We start from the raw sequence: 15,781 nt of genomic DNA on the forward strand, positions 1-15,781 counted from the left end.
GTCTATGAGAAGATGATCCTGCGTGAGGGATCTAAGCTAAAGAGGCCTGGAAATGGGGATGACTCCAGCAACTGAACAGGAGGCGTGCTGGGGAAAAACGGAGAAGCCACCCTACCTGAAGGTGACCCTTTGACCAGGAAGGGGCTCATAGCATTAGGACCCTTAGAGGCAATCTTGCCTGATTTGGGTGCTGAAGGTGAATGAGCTGACATTGGGACCAGGGCTGCTGAGGAAGCCAAAAGTTAGGGACCATTGCATCTGGAGAACCCAAGAGAGCAGGACTAGAGGTGGAGGCTGAAGATGGCGGGTAAGGCTCACATTTAGTCTGTTTGGGTTTCATGGCCTATAAGCAGCAGCAGTATCAGAGGAACCTGAAGGTAGAAGCCCTTTCAGTATGAGTTTGGTCTTACACTCGATGGCTCATAAGCAAAAGCTCTCATAGATGAAGTGCCTCAAATCAATATACCCCAGACTCAAACAATAAACTTATTTTAGGTGCATGTCCTGGGAAGGCAATTTGTGTCCACAGGACACACACATTTTGAAACCCTTGTCCATCCTAATAGTACAGCCAAAAACAAAGAACCTCTGCAAAACAAGAAATGGGAAGAGGCCGGGAAGGGAAAGAGATGACCAGATTATACTACCTACATACCTAATGACAAGACCGACCCAACACTATTAGTACAATATTAACTGCTCACAGAGGTATGGGAAGAAGAAAATCTTACCAAGAGATACTGTGCTAACCTTTCAAAAAGAAAAAGTAAAGGGGAGCCCAAGACCAAGCTGCAGATACGAATGGAAGCAAACAAGACTTGGGGAACCGATGGAGGAATGGAGAATTATGTGTAAAGGAAAAAGAGTCAAGTGGGCTAAAGACTTTTGTATTGGCTGATGTCAGATCCGAAGTCCCACAGGCTGAAACAGATGGAGCAGACAACATCGGATCAGAAGAATTTAGCATAGCACAGACTAGGGAATGGATGTATTAAGGAGTGAAAAGAGATGGGGCAAGCTGAGAGATACATGGACTCAACGTGTTCAGGATCTATAGCTGGTAATGGAAATAGATATAAGAAGGCAGGAGAGGAGGTCTACTAAAGGACTAATAGGAAGAGGGAGGAAGTGGATGACAGGCACTGGAGAGGAAAAAGCAGATTCACATAAAAGGCAATGGAAAGAGGAATTAAATATAAATAGAAGAGGAATAGAATGAAATCCCGAGACTCCCAGTATACGTATCAAAGTCTTCAAGATTTAGAACCTTTGCTTGGAAATGTCTTCATAAGTATTTTTATATACCAAGTAGATTGGCTTGGATGTTTCCAGGGACAACTGGAACATGCTAGAAATGTCAGGAAGACGGGTACACAGCAGCAAACGTTCTGGAGCTGCAGAAGACTAGAAGCTTACAAAGAAGAAATAAACTAGCTAATACAAAACAGGATAGAAGCTGCAGGAAACAGAACTAAAATCCAAACAATTCCTGTTAGGATACCAAACAGGATTACCAGAAAATCAAAAACTGCCAGCGGTACCACTAATGACAATAATTAAGACGATGATAACCAGAAAGTGGAAAAGTAAAGAAAATCCTGCAGGTAAGGAATTGATTAATTTAATTAATGGAGAGGTGGATTTGGGAAGGAACAAAACAAGTGCAACCCTGGAGTGAGAATATAAAGTAAGGGGGGTGTGGGGGCATAGCCCCCACATAATTGCAGTTTATGTACTATTATATACATGTGTATCCATTAAAAATACATTGAAACATATAACGTCATTAAAAACTAGTTGCAAAATGAGGGGGGGCTACACCCCCCCAAACCCCTCCAACTTTACATTCTCACTCCAGGGTCACACTGCAGTGGGGCAGGGGCTATATTCCATTTTCAACCAAATGTAATTCGACCAAATGAGCTTTCAGTCAAATGTGCTTTCAGTGAAATGGGCTGACTGAAAGCATTTTCGACCAAATGTAATTTGACTAAAAGCAGCAGACCCGTGCATCCAGGAAGTTGAAGCACAGATTAGAAGGAATCGGAATTTGAAAAGGAATGAGAGATTGAAGCAAAAACAGATTACGTGTCCAGAAAAATATTATTTGAATTTAGCTAGTTTTTTTGAAAATGGGATTTTAACTATGTTAGGAATTTGGGATGAGATAAAGTTTCTTTAATATGGGAATGGAGAGAGTCCCAGTTTGGAGGCTGGATGATGAAGCAGTGGATTGGGCAGTGCAGCCTAGTTTAGGAAGCTTACAGCATAGGTTCTGAGTGGGCTTGACATCTGAGACTGATGAATGGGGAGCATTTTATTAATTTAGCTACAAAGGGAAAGTTTGTCTGCTTATTTACATGTTTGAATAGTTGTGTTAACTCTGACAGTAACAATTTTGCTTTTTCCAATGTTTTGTTGGGGGCGTTCATGTGCTGGTAAGGGTGTGAAAAACAGGTAAATTGTACTGGTTGTGGTTTGAATGTGCATAAAGTCTCTTTTTGAAGCAATTGCTACTTAAAGGGAGTCCATAAGCTACAGAAGTCTTATTAAGCCTGCTTAGAAGCACCCCTTATCTCCATCTGCAGTCCAGCAGCTCAGAAGCTATAAATTCTTGTACTCAGACAGCAGCCCTTGCACTGTGTTATGATGCTGATGATACAAAATGCAGTGCCTTACATACATCAAGTATCAAATCAAGGTTTTGGAATCACATGTTTAACCTCTGAGTTGCAGACTTTCATTTAACTTTTAAGTTTTTGAATCCATATAATCCAAATAATGCAACATTTGAGTACTGGAAAGTGCTTCATTACACATTCTGTCCTAGAATTTCACAAAACTTAATACCAGACTAAATTATTGCTATATTATAATAGGTGGAAATATTTGCCAGTAGTAGCAGTCATGAAGGCATTATTCCCTAAGATTTAGTCTTTAGGTCAAATCTGGCCAGCTGGGAGTTAAAACCCCACATATCTCTTACCCCTGCCAGGTATTATAGCAACATCATACCTTGCATAATTGAATACATTATATTAAAGGTTCATCTTTAGCATAGCAGTGTAGAAGTAAGCCTTCATTTCCAGCAGCCTGGGTAGGCAAAAAAAGGCTTAAACAATGTTAACTAGATTGAAACTAAATAATGGGTCTGGATGGAGAGAAGGGTCCACATGGAGAGATGATAAAATCATCAAGAAAAGGACTGGAAAAAATACTGTATAGCATCCTCAAGACGTGGAAATATTCCTACAATGGGGTTAGGCCAGGTGCAGAGGAGGATGCCCCCCCCCCTGCTGTAGAAGGACGGAAGTAGTCCACAAAAATCACAAAAACTGACAGGCCAAAGAAGAGCCATAAATATGACATAGTAAACTATTAAGAATAAGAAAGAAATTATGTATTGTTAATATTATGCAAGAAGCCCAGAATTTGCAAACAAAAGATATTCAAAAAGATTAAGAGAGAAATTAAAGGAAAAAAAATACTAGCACAGGGAAAACCTGTCAAAAGCTTCAAATACACATTTGTGTTCATTAATACAACATATCCATGAAAAACATTACATAGACAAAGAAACCTTGGGGCATTTAGATAAAAAAGCAACTGAAGAAGTGCAAAAATATAAATAACAAAATCTAGAGAATTTTGAAAGGTATAAAAAAGAAATATGGACATGGGAAATAAAAAGATCTGACATGGTGCAAAATGTATGCAAATGAAAAAGTCAAATTAAGTAACAAAAAAAGCAGCTCCAAAGATATTTGAAGAGAAATACAGGCAAAGGCACCCAGGATATGGAAAATGTCACAATGCAAAAAACAAAATCACAAAGGGCAAACATCCAAGAGAAGTAGTAGAAGCTAAAAAAAAAAAAAAGCTGAAATTATGGAATACCTTTAAAGTGAACGACGATTTAGTGTAGAAAGTCTAACACAGGTTACGTCACAGTATGATGGAACAATGAGTCACCAAGTAAGGAGATGTAGGGGTAAAAAGAGATTTAATATGGTGTAATATTTATGCACAGGAGACAACAAATCAATTATAAAAAAAAGCAGCACCAAAGATATTTGAAGAGAAATACAGGCAAAGGCATGTAGAAAATTTTACAATACAAAAATAAAGAAACAAAGAGGGAAGTAGAAAAGAGAATTAATAATGGAGAAGTTAAGGAAACAGAAAATGAAATTATGGACTTCTGTGAAGTGAAGGATTTAGAGTAAGAAATCTAACTCTGATAACATTGCAGCATGACAGAATAATGAATCCCCAAATTAAGGAGAAAATAGTCGAGGAGGAAGCATCTAATCAGATGCAATATTAAGATACTTTGGAGCGTTCAGTAGGAAACCAGTGCAAAAGTTCAGGTAGAGTTGCCCAGCAAGGTAAGGATCAGGAAAGTGCAGCAGCTCTGACACAGTCAATGTTGTGGAGTGATAGCCAGTGAGTTCCCAAATGAAAAAGCAATGGATAACACAGGGTGAAGTTGATGAGAATATGGCACAGGAAGATTTTCTGGTACTAAGGGAAAAATTGCTTGATTTAATAGAGAAAAATAGACATAGTAAGATCAATAAAAGAAATAAACTACAGAAAGTCAATAAGACCCAAAATGTTAGAAGTCGGATAAAACAAATGAATACAGTAATCAAGACTGTTCATGGAAATTCATGCGATAACAGAACAGAAGTAAACAGGATATATCACTATGCAGCTAAATTAATAACAGTTAAGTCTTACCACAAAAACACAGGGCAGTAAGGGAAAGGAAGGGGAGAAATTAAATGCCACCATGGAAGTATTGAACACAGAAAACTATAAAGCAATTAAGACAAGACATGTCACTGCTACAGGAGTACAGAAAAATGAAAAGATCAACAAAAATACTCAGAAAGATAGACATGATAAAAGCAATACGCAGTATCAGAACAGACAAGGATCTGTTGTGCACTACTGCAAACAATAAACTACAGATATCAGTATAGGCAGAAAACTTATAAAATACAAAGATAAATTTAAATATAAAGGAAAATAAACAATTTATTGATAACCTAAAAACATTTTTTTATAGAGAATAGGAAACAAAGCAAAAGGAACACCACCAAAAAAGAAGAAATAGGCACATTTTGGAGAAATATCTATGAAGATCCTGTGGAACATAAAGATACTGATTGGACAGAAGAAGTAAAAGAAAGATGACATTCAAATGTACAAGATAAGAAACGGGTGAAGTAATGGCCAGATAAAATGAAACAAAATTCAGTAAAACTCCTAACTGGAAAACTCCTGACCCAGATGCAGTACCTAAATTCGGGCTAAAAGTATTAACATCTTTACATGAAGATTTACTCACTGCTTGTTAGTCCTTCCGGGATTTAGTTATCATTTAGTCTGTTATTATTGTTGTCTAGTTACTGTTTAATCCTTCCAGGATTTAGTTATCATTTAGTCTGTTATTATTGTTGTCTAGTTACTGTTTAATCCTTCTAGGATTTAGTTATCATTTAGTCTGTTATTATTGTTGTCTAGTTACTGTTTAATCCTTCCAGGATTTAGTTATCATTTAGTCTGTTATTATTGTTATTTAGTTACTGTTTAATCCTTCCAGGATTTAGTTATTCATTTAGTCTGTTATTATTGTTATCTAGTTACTGTTTAATCCTTCCAGGATTTAGTTATCATTTAGTCTGTTATTTTATCTAGTTACTGTTTAATCCTTCCAGGATTTAGTTATCATTTAGTCTGTTGTTATTATTGTTATCTAGTTACTGTTTAATCCTTCCAGGATTTAGTTATCATTTAGTCTGTTATTATTGTTATCTAGTTACTGTTTAATCCTTCCAGGATTTAGTTATCATTTAAGTCTGTTATTATTGTTATCTAGTTACTGTTTAATCCTTCCAGGATTTAGTTATCATTTAGTCTGTTATTTTATCTAGTTACTGTTTAATCCTTCCAGGATTTAGTTATCGTCTAGTCTGTTATTATTGTTATCTAGTTACTGTTTAATCCTTCCAGGATTTAGTTATCATTTAGTCTGTTATTATTGTTATCTAGTTACTGTTTAATCCTTCCAGGATTTAATTATTCATTTAGTCTGTTATTATTGTTATCTAGTTACTGTTTAATCCTTCCAGGATTTAGTTATCGTTTAGTCTGTTATTATTGCTGTCTAGTTACTGTTTAATCCTTCCAGGATTTATTTATCATTTAGTCTGTTATTATTGTTATCTAGTTACTGTTTAATCCTTCCAGGGTTTAGTTATCATTTAGTCTGTTATTTTATCTAGTTACTGTTTAATCCTTCCAGGATTTAGTTATCATTTAGTATGTTATTATTATCTAGTTACTGTTTAATCCTTCCTGGATTTAGTTATCATTTAGTCTGTTATTTTATCTAGTTACTGTTTAATCCTTCCAGGATTTAGTTATCATTTAGTCTGTTGTTATTATTGTTATCAAGTTACTGTTTAATCCTTCCAGGATTTAGTTATCATTTAGTCTGTTATTATTGTTATCTAGTTACTGTTTAATCCTTCCAGGATTTAGCTATCATTTAGTCTGCTATTATTGTTATCCAGTTACTGTTTAATCCTTCCAGGATTTAGTTACCGTTTAGTCTGTTATTATTGTTATCTAGTTACTGTTTAATCCTTCCAGGATTTAGTTATCATTTAGTCTATCATTATTGTTATCTAGTTACTATTTAATCCTTCCAGGATTTAGTTATCATTTAGTCTGTTATTATTGTTATCTAGTTACTGTTTAATCCTTCCAGGATTTAGTTATTATTATTTAGACTATTATTATTGTTATCTAGTTACTGTTTAATCCTTCCAGGATTTAGTTATCATTTAGTCTGTTATTATTGTTATCTAGTTACTGTTTAATCCTTCCAGGATTTAGTTATCGTTTAGTCTGTTATTATTGTTGTCTAGTTACTGTTTAATCCTTCCAGGATTTAGTTATTCATTTAGTCTGTTATCATTGTTGTCTAGTCACTGTTTAATCCTTCCAGGATTTAGTTATTCATTTAGTCTGTTATCATGGTTGTCTAGTCACTGTTTAATCCTTCCAGGATTTAGTTATCATTTAGTCCGTTATTATTGTTATCTAGTTACTGTTTAATCCTTCCAGGATTTAGTTATTCATTTAGTCTGTTATTGTTGTTGTCTAGTTACTGTTTAATCCTTCCAGGATTGAGTTATCATTTAGTCTGTTATTTTATCTAGTTACTGTTTAACCCTTCCAGGATTTAGTTATCGTTTAGTCTGTTATTATTGTTATCTAGTTACTGTTTAATCCTTCCAGGATTTAGTTATCATTTAGTCTGTTATTACTGTTATCTAGTTACTGTTTAATCCTTCCAGGATTTAGTTGTCATTTAGTCCCAAAAGGCCATACTATCACCCCAGCTGTAAATCCTTCCACCTTCAACCATACTTACAGTACCATATCCTATCCAACATCTTGTTCAGTCTATCAACATCTCCACCCCAGGCACTTTAGCTCTAGATCCAAACACTACCACAAACTAATACATTTCTGAAGTTCATCACCAAGTATAGACTCAACCTAATACTTAGTGGTGATATTCACCCCAACCCTGGCCCACCCACTTTAGATACACATATCCCCTCTATTTGCAATCTAAGCTACAAACCTACAATTAATAGGCCAACTAACTCTCTCCTAGTCTGTCATCTCAATATTAGAAGCATTAATAACAAGGTACATGAATTGCATGCACTTCTGGATGTCCACTCCCCTGAGATTCTCTGTTTATCTGAAACCTGGTTAAAACCTAACACTAAAGACAATGAAGTGTTACCACCTGGGTACAACATGCACAGGCTGGATCGTGCTTCGAGGAAGGGGGGGGTGGGGTAGCTGTACTCTATAAATCTGAGTTGAATGTCACCATAGATGTAATACAACCACCTCAGATTAATAACTCAGAGATTCTTGCCACCAAATTGTAACTTAATAAAAATAAATGCATTAATATCATCTGTATGTACATTCCCCCAGGTAACAATATATCTACACTTGAAGATATCCTGCACTGGCTATCATGTCACTACCCCCAAGAAACCCTACTACTTGGAGACTTTAACATAGACTGGGGCACCTGTTCCCCAGAATCCCCAACCACCCATATTAACCTGCATGCATTTACACAAATTATATCCACCCCTACCAGGATAGGTAAACCCAACCAAAAAGAAAGCATACTTGACTGGGTACTCATAAATAGTCACTCCCAACTGTACACCTCTAGTACCCTCCTTGATAGCCTAAGTGATCACCTTCTCACATATGTAATTAAGCAGAAAACCATTAATTCCCAACAACCTTTACTCAGAAAGGTTAGAAACAATAAAAACTTTGACCCTGCCAAATTCCAGCAAGAACTAAACTCATGTAATTGGTCTATTCTAAAACACCTCCCCTTAGAGGAAACAGTAGCATACTTTAACAACAAATTCCTTGAGATCCTTGATTTGCAGGTACCTGTTCGTTCAAAGAGAACCGACGCAAAAACTGCGCCATGGCTTTCTAGAGAGTCTAAACTCAAAATTACCCTTAGAAACAAAGCATGGGCTTTATGGAGTTCTTCTAAAGACCCTCAAGATCACATTAAATACAGGCAATCCAGGAACAAAACCAAAAAATCAATTTTACAAGACAAAAAACAATACTACTGTAATTTACAGATAGTAAATCAAAATAACCCTCAGAGGTTTGGGGCAGGTTTGAATAATCTACTACAATCCTGGACAAACTTCAACTCCAATCCCTGCTGCTACTACTATTGATAAAACCCTGAAGATGTTTGACAGTTTTAACCGATTCTTTACTGAGACAATTCAAGCCCTAGCTAGCCAACTACCTCCTAGCTCCCCTGGTCCTGAAAGTAGCACCCCTAGAAACATACTCGCATTCAGCTTCCAACCAGTCGCCACTTCACTTACCCGTACCTTGATCAAAAAATTAAAACCCACTACACTTTCTGCTGATCAACTCCCTGCAGAGTACCTACAAAAATCAGCTGATGCTATTATTGCTTACCCAGTCTCAATACTAATCAATCGAACCATAGTAGAAGCTAAAATTCCCACCATCTGGAAAATATCCTATGTAATCCCACTTCACAAAGGGGGCAGCTCTACTGAATTCTCCAATTATAGGCCAACAGCTATACTCTCTCCACTTGCAAAGATTATGGAAAAATGTATTCATAGACAACTCGTGCACCACCTAATCCAGAATCACCTTATGGCAGACACTCAGCATGGCTTCACAGCATCACAGCACTACTTCAGCCCTCCTAGCCTTTACCAACACCATAAACCATAATCGCACCAATAATTATATATCCTCAGCCCTCTTCTTGGATCTTTTCAAGCCATTCAATATGGTTGATCACCAACTATTAATCCACACCCTGCAAACATTCTGTCTAGATACTAGAGCTCTCCAATGGTTTCAATCCTACCTGAATGGTCAACAGCAGGCTGTCCTCTGGCAGAACAAACTCTCTAACCTTCCACCCAACACCCTTGGAGTACCACAAGGCTCTATACTAGGGCCCTTGCTGTTTTCCATCTTCATTAACGACCTTTATACTGTCATCCCAAAAGTCAGCTGTATCCAATATGCTGATGACTCTGATTTGCTCAGCCTCATCTCCAGTAGAGTTATGGTCAGCTACCCAGACCACCTTTAATATAATAGAAAACTGGCTTTCTGAACATCGTCTGATCCTAAATCCCCAAAAAACTAAAATGCTGTTATTTTCACCAACACTTAGGTCTACCGCTTTCACCTTTACCATAAAGTCAAATGATGGCACAATAATCTCCCCTGACCCCTCTACAAAACTATTATGTGTCATCATAGACAATAATCTAAAATTTGACCTACATGTTAACCAAACTATCAAAACCATCAATAAAAAACTAAGGTCACTTTACAAAATAAAAGCCTTCCTAACCTCTCCAGCTAAAATTGTCACAGCTCACTCTCACCTTCTTTCAACCCTTCTGTATGCATCCCCTCTACTCTTGAATTTAAACAAGACTGTCCTTAACAAACTCTCAATTCGCTACAACCACGTTGCCAGGTTTGCCACTGGGCTGCCTTTTAGGACACATCATTGCATCAATCTAAATCAGCTTGCGTGGCTTGAACCACCCAGCCTAATCCAGTATAACACACTAATTATGGCCTATAAAATCCTCTATAACCTGAACAATACTCCTGCACTTAAAAATATTATCACCCCCTATAACAATCCTGGAACGCTTCGATCCTCTAACAAACTACTAATTCAGACTAGCAAAATTAATAACACAGCCAGTGAGACTCTCTTTGCAAACTATAAGTAGATCCTGGAACTCTCTTCCAGCTGATATTACCTTACTTTCCACCTTAGGTCAATTTAAAACTAGACTCAAACAACATTTGTCACTTAACTGGCTATGTCGATGTATCAAGCCTGGCTAACTCTCTCTAGAATGTGTAAAAAATTTGTTAACCAGTTTACTGTGTAATTTAATTTAATCCTGACTTGCGCTCAGGATGAACTCTAACCTGTGGAACTTGTTTAACTTGCTTACTTATGTAATCTCTGTAAATAGTCTGTTTGTAATATGTAATGCTGATATTATGTAATGCTGTATATGCTTACCCTTGGAGCTTTTCTCCCCGGGCCTCCGCTGAAAATGGACATGCATCCAGTTGGACTATCCCGGTCAACAAATGTAAAATAAAAAATAAAATAAATAAAAATTGTTATCTAGTCACTGTTTAATTCTTCCAGGATTTAGGTATCATTTAGTCTGTTATTATTGTTATCTAGTTACTGTTTAATCCTTCCAGGATTTAGTTATCATTTAGTCTGTTATTATTGTTATCTAGTTACTGTTTACTCCTTCCAGGATTTAGTTATCATTTAGTCTATTATTGTTATCTAGTTACTGTTTACTCCTTCCAGGATTTAGTTATCATTTAGTCTGTTATTTTATCTAGTTACTGTTTAATCCTTTCGGGATTTAGTTATCATTTAGTCTGTTATTATTGTTATCTAGTTACTGTTTAATCCTTCCAGGATTTAGTTATTCATTTAGTCTGTTATTATTGTTATCTAGTTACTGTTTAATCCTTCCAGGATTTAGTTATTCATTTAGTCTGTTATTTTATCTAGTTACTGTTTAATCCTTCCAGGATTTAGTTATCATTTAGTCTGTTATTATTGTTCTCTAGTTACTGTTTAATGCTTCCAGGATTTAGTTATCATTTAGTCTATTATTATTGTTATCTAGTTACTGTTTAATGCTTCCAGGATTTAGTTATCATTTAGTCTGTTATCATTGTTATCTAGTTACTGTTTAATCCTTCCAGGATTTAGTTATTCATTTAGTCTGTTATTATTGTTATCTAGTTACTGTTTAATCCTTCCAGGATTTAGTTATCATTTAGTCTGTTATTATTGTTATCTAGTTACTGTTTAATGCTTCCAGGATTTAGTTATCATTTAGTCTATTATTATTGTTATCTAGTTACTGTTTAATGCTTCCAGGATTTAGTTATCATTTAGTCTGTTATCATTGTTATCTAGTTACTGTTTAATCCTTCCAGGATTTAGTTATTCATTTAGTCTGTCATTATTGTTATCTAGTTACTGTTTAATCCTTCCAGGATTTAGTTATCATTTAGTCTGTTATTATTGTTATCTAGTTACTGTTTAATCCTTCCAGGATTTAGTTATCATTTAGTCTATTATTATTGTTATCTAGTTACTGTTTAATGCTTCCAGGATTTAGTTATCATTTAGTCTGCTGTTATTGTTATCTAGTTACTGTTTAATCCTTCCAGGATTTAGTTATCATTTAGTCTGTTATTATTGTTATCTAGTTACTGTTTAATCCTTCCAGGATTTAGTTATCATTTAGTCTATTTTATCTAGTTACTGTTTAATCCTTCCAGGATTTAGTTATCATTTAGTCTGTTGTTATTATTGTTGTCTAGTTACTGTTTAATCCTTCCAGGATTTAGTTATCGTTTAGTCTGTTATTATTGTTATCTAGTTACTGTTTAATCCTTCCAGGATTTAGTTACTCATTTAGTATGTTATTATTGTTATCTAGTTACTGTTTAATGCTTCCAGGATTTAGTTATCATTTAGTCTGTTATTTGTTATCTAGTTACTGTTTAATCTTTCCAGGATTTAGTTATTGTTTAGTATGTTATTATTGTTATCTAGTTACTGTTTAATCCTTCCAGGATTTAGTTATCATTTAGTCTGTTATTATTGTTATCTAGTTACTGTTTAGAAAATTTGTAGCACTGTGTTTTACTTCTTATTTCTCAATGTTTGTAATTAGAGCGTACTACTCAATTGTACCGATTTTGCTCCTGCATTACTGCATGTCATGATCACGTCTACTGTATACATAACCTTTATTGTTATTGTTTTTCCTATCTACCATGTCTTTCTGTGGAGCTTTTCCCCCTGGGCCTCCACTGTAAAAGGAGCTGTGTCCAGTCGGAATTTCCTGGTAAACAAATGTAAATAAATAAATAAATAAAATAAATTTAGCCATGAGTAAGAATTATTTACAAGCGCACCCCAGACAGACACCAGCCTGGTTAAAAACAGGAAAAATGATACTCTTCCTTAAGAGTGAACCTGCAAGCTATCCTAAAAACTATAGACCAATAACTTGCCTTCCAACGATGTAAAAATTATACACTGGAATTAATGTTGACAGAGTTTATAGTTATTTAGAAGAAAACTCAATCATGCTATAGAACAAATGGGTAACAGAAAGTCATATGGAAGAAAGGATTATTTGTTGTTAAAGTCATAATGGAGAATTATAAAAAGGGAAAGAATCTTAGTATGGCATGGATAAACTACAAAAAAAGCATGTGACAGCATCCCACATTCATGGATAAAAGAGTGCTTACAAATATATAAGACACACCCTACATTAATCAATTACATTGCAGTGACCATAAATAAGAGGCTAACCACTTTGTAGCTAAGCCACGATAAAGGACAAATTATTATCCCACAGAAAAAATTCAAAAGGGATATTTCAGGGAGAGACTGTCACAGCTGCTCTTTTGTCATGGCATCAATGTGGCTTGCAGAAAACAGCAAATTGTAAATACTTCTCTCGTTTTTGTGGATGATTTAAAACTGTACGGTTCATCAGATGAAGAACTGAAATTGCAAGTGGTCAAAACTTTCTCAGATGATACAAGAATGTCATTTGGTCTTGATAATGGTGCAAAAGCAATCTTTAAAGCAGGAAAGTTGCAGCACCAAAAAATATATCAGTTTGGGAAAGGAATGCAATATAAAAGAACTGAGCAAGATTGAGTTTATGAACATTTGGGAACTGATGAAGGATCAACAATAAAACATGAACAAATGTGACTAAAACTTAGTAAGGAATATTTTAGAAAATTAAAATTCATATGGAAAACAGCGCTGATGTCTAGGAACAAAGTCCAAGCTATAAATCAATTTTCTCTTCCTGTTATAACTTAAGGTTTTGGGGTGACTGAGTGGCCTGAAAAGGTATTGGATCAGTTGGACAGGAAAACAAGAAAAAAGCTTCATGCTTATCAAATGATTTATAAAAATCAGTGAAAAATCAGTGTTTACCAAGATAATATATTCCTCATTCTGAAGGAGTTTTGTCCTCCTTGAAATTGATTACATGCATAGATCAGCAATCATAGGACTGCATGCATACCTACTGACCTCACAAGATCCAAACATAGTGAAAGTTTTAAAACATGAGGAGAACAAGTCTAAGATGTCCGTCCCTGCTAGAAACATATCAGTGTCGAGCTGTAATGGAAATCAAACCAGAAGTAGTTAAAAATCATTCAATAACTGAATGTGCCAAACAATAAAACAAAGAGAATATAAGGTGAAGGATCAGATGAGAGGCCAAGAAATGTGAAAAATGCATAAATAGAGTTGAAAGTACAGAAAACTGGAACAACCTAGTGTCAGTCAGAATCTAACGTAGGAATGATTACAGAGAGGTGAATTTAAACCAAAAGATGATAGGTTAATATTGGGGGCCCAAGATACTGGACATGTGGGAGAAACAGACAAAAATGCAGGTTCTGTAAAATAGAACTGGAAACGGTCACATGTTGTTTCTGCATGTTATACTCTAATGGCAGTATACTGAAAGGCATAATAATGTAGCATAACTTGTATTGGGGATTGGGTCAACATCATTATACTGAAGTAGCTGAGATGTACTGGAAACACAAGTCACAGAGCATTATAGAAAATCATCATCTTTTGGCTGTTCCCATTAGGGGTCGCCACAGCGGATCATCTATTTCCATTTCTTCCTGTCCTCTGCATCCTGCTCTGTCACACCAACCACGTGCATGTCCTCTCTCACCACATCCATAAACCTTATCTTACGCCTTCCTCTTTTCCTGTTACCCGGCAGCTTCATCCTTAGCATCTTTTTCCCAATATACTCAGCATCCCTCCTCAGCACATGTCCAAAACAATGTAATCTTGCCTCTCTGGCTTTGTCTTCAAACCTTCCAACCTGGGCTGACCCTCTAATATACTTATTCCTAATCCTGTCCACCCTCGTCACACCCAGTGCAAATCTTAACATCTTTAACTCTGCCACATCTATCTCTAAATTCTGCCTTTTTGTCAATGCCACTGTCTCCAACTCATATATCATAGCTGGTCTCACTACCCTCTTGTAGACCTTCCCTTTCACTCTTACTGGTACTCGTCTATCAAAAATCACTTCTGACACTCTTCTCCACCTATTCCATCCTGCCTGTACTCCCTTCACCTCTCTTCCACACTCACCATTACTCTGAAATATCGATCCCAAGTATTTAAACTCATCCACCTTCACCACCTCTACTCCTTGCATCCTCACCATTCCTCTAGCCTCCCTCTCACTCACACACATATATTCTGTCTTAGTCCTGCTGACCTTCATTCCTCTTCTCTCTAGAGCATATCTCCATCTCTCCTCCACCTGTTACCTACTCTCAGTACAGATCACAATGTTATCTGCAAACATCATAGTCCATGGGGACCCCTGTCTGATCTCGTCTGTCAACCAGTCCATCACCATTGCAAATAAGAAAGGGCTCAGAGCTGATCCTTGATGTACCCCACCTCCACCTTAAACGCATCCATCACTCTCACCACAGAGCATTATAGAAAATGATGAAGTTTATATCACAAGGGATCATCCATTACCAACAGTTAAAAACTATGCGAGAAAACCAGATATAGTAGTCCAGGAAAAGAAGACAAAAGTAGCATTGATCATTGAAATTGCTACACCAAGTTATTACAGTGTCTTGCATAGAGAGGAACACAAAGTCATAAAATACCAGGATTTACTGGCAGAAATAAGGGTAATGTGAAAGAAGGATATCCAGACAGTTCCAATAGAAGTTGGAGCAGTGGTGGGTCTTATAAAAAATAATTTACTCTTGTACTTAGATGTTACCAAAGCATGTAACTTCATAGAAATTACAGGAGGAGTCATCACTGGACACATTGCGGGTGCTGCAAAGACTACTTTTGGCTAATACCAAAGAACCATACTAATTTCATGAACTTTAGTCATACTTTGACTAAGGAATGTGGTCCAATCCTGTCATGGTATCAGAAACCCAAAAGTCTTTGGGAAATTAAAAAAGAGAATAAACTGTAGTAAAGGTGCATCTTTAGCATAGCATTGCAGAAGTA

The 15,781-nt window shown here is 36.1% G+C and overlaps 1 protein-coding gene across 1 annotated transcript in view; it reads right to left on the bottom strand.

Annotated features, from left to right (window-relative positions):
• Positions 1–15,781, bottom strand: part of ZDHHC13 (zinc finger DHHC-type palmitoyltransferase 13) — a 3,021,844-nt gene that overhangs the window by 2,509,570 nt on the left and 496,493 nt on the right. The window lies entirely within an intron of this gene.

The sequence above is a fragment of the Protopterus annectens genome, chromosome 9.part0, assembly GCF_019279795.1.
Source record: "Protopterus annectens isolate FY-2018-M chromosome 9.part0, PAN1.0, whole genome shotgun sequence".
Classification (NCBI taxonomy): Eukaryota; Metazoa; Chordata; order Ceratodontiformes; family Protopteridae; genus Protopterus; species Protopterus annectens.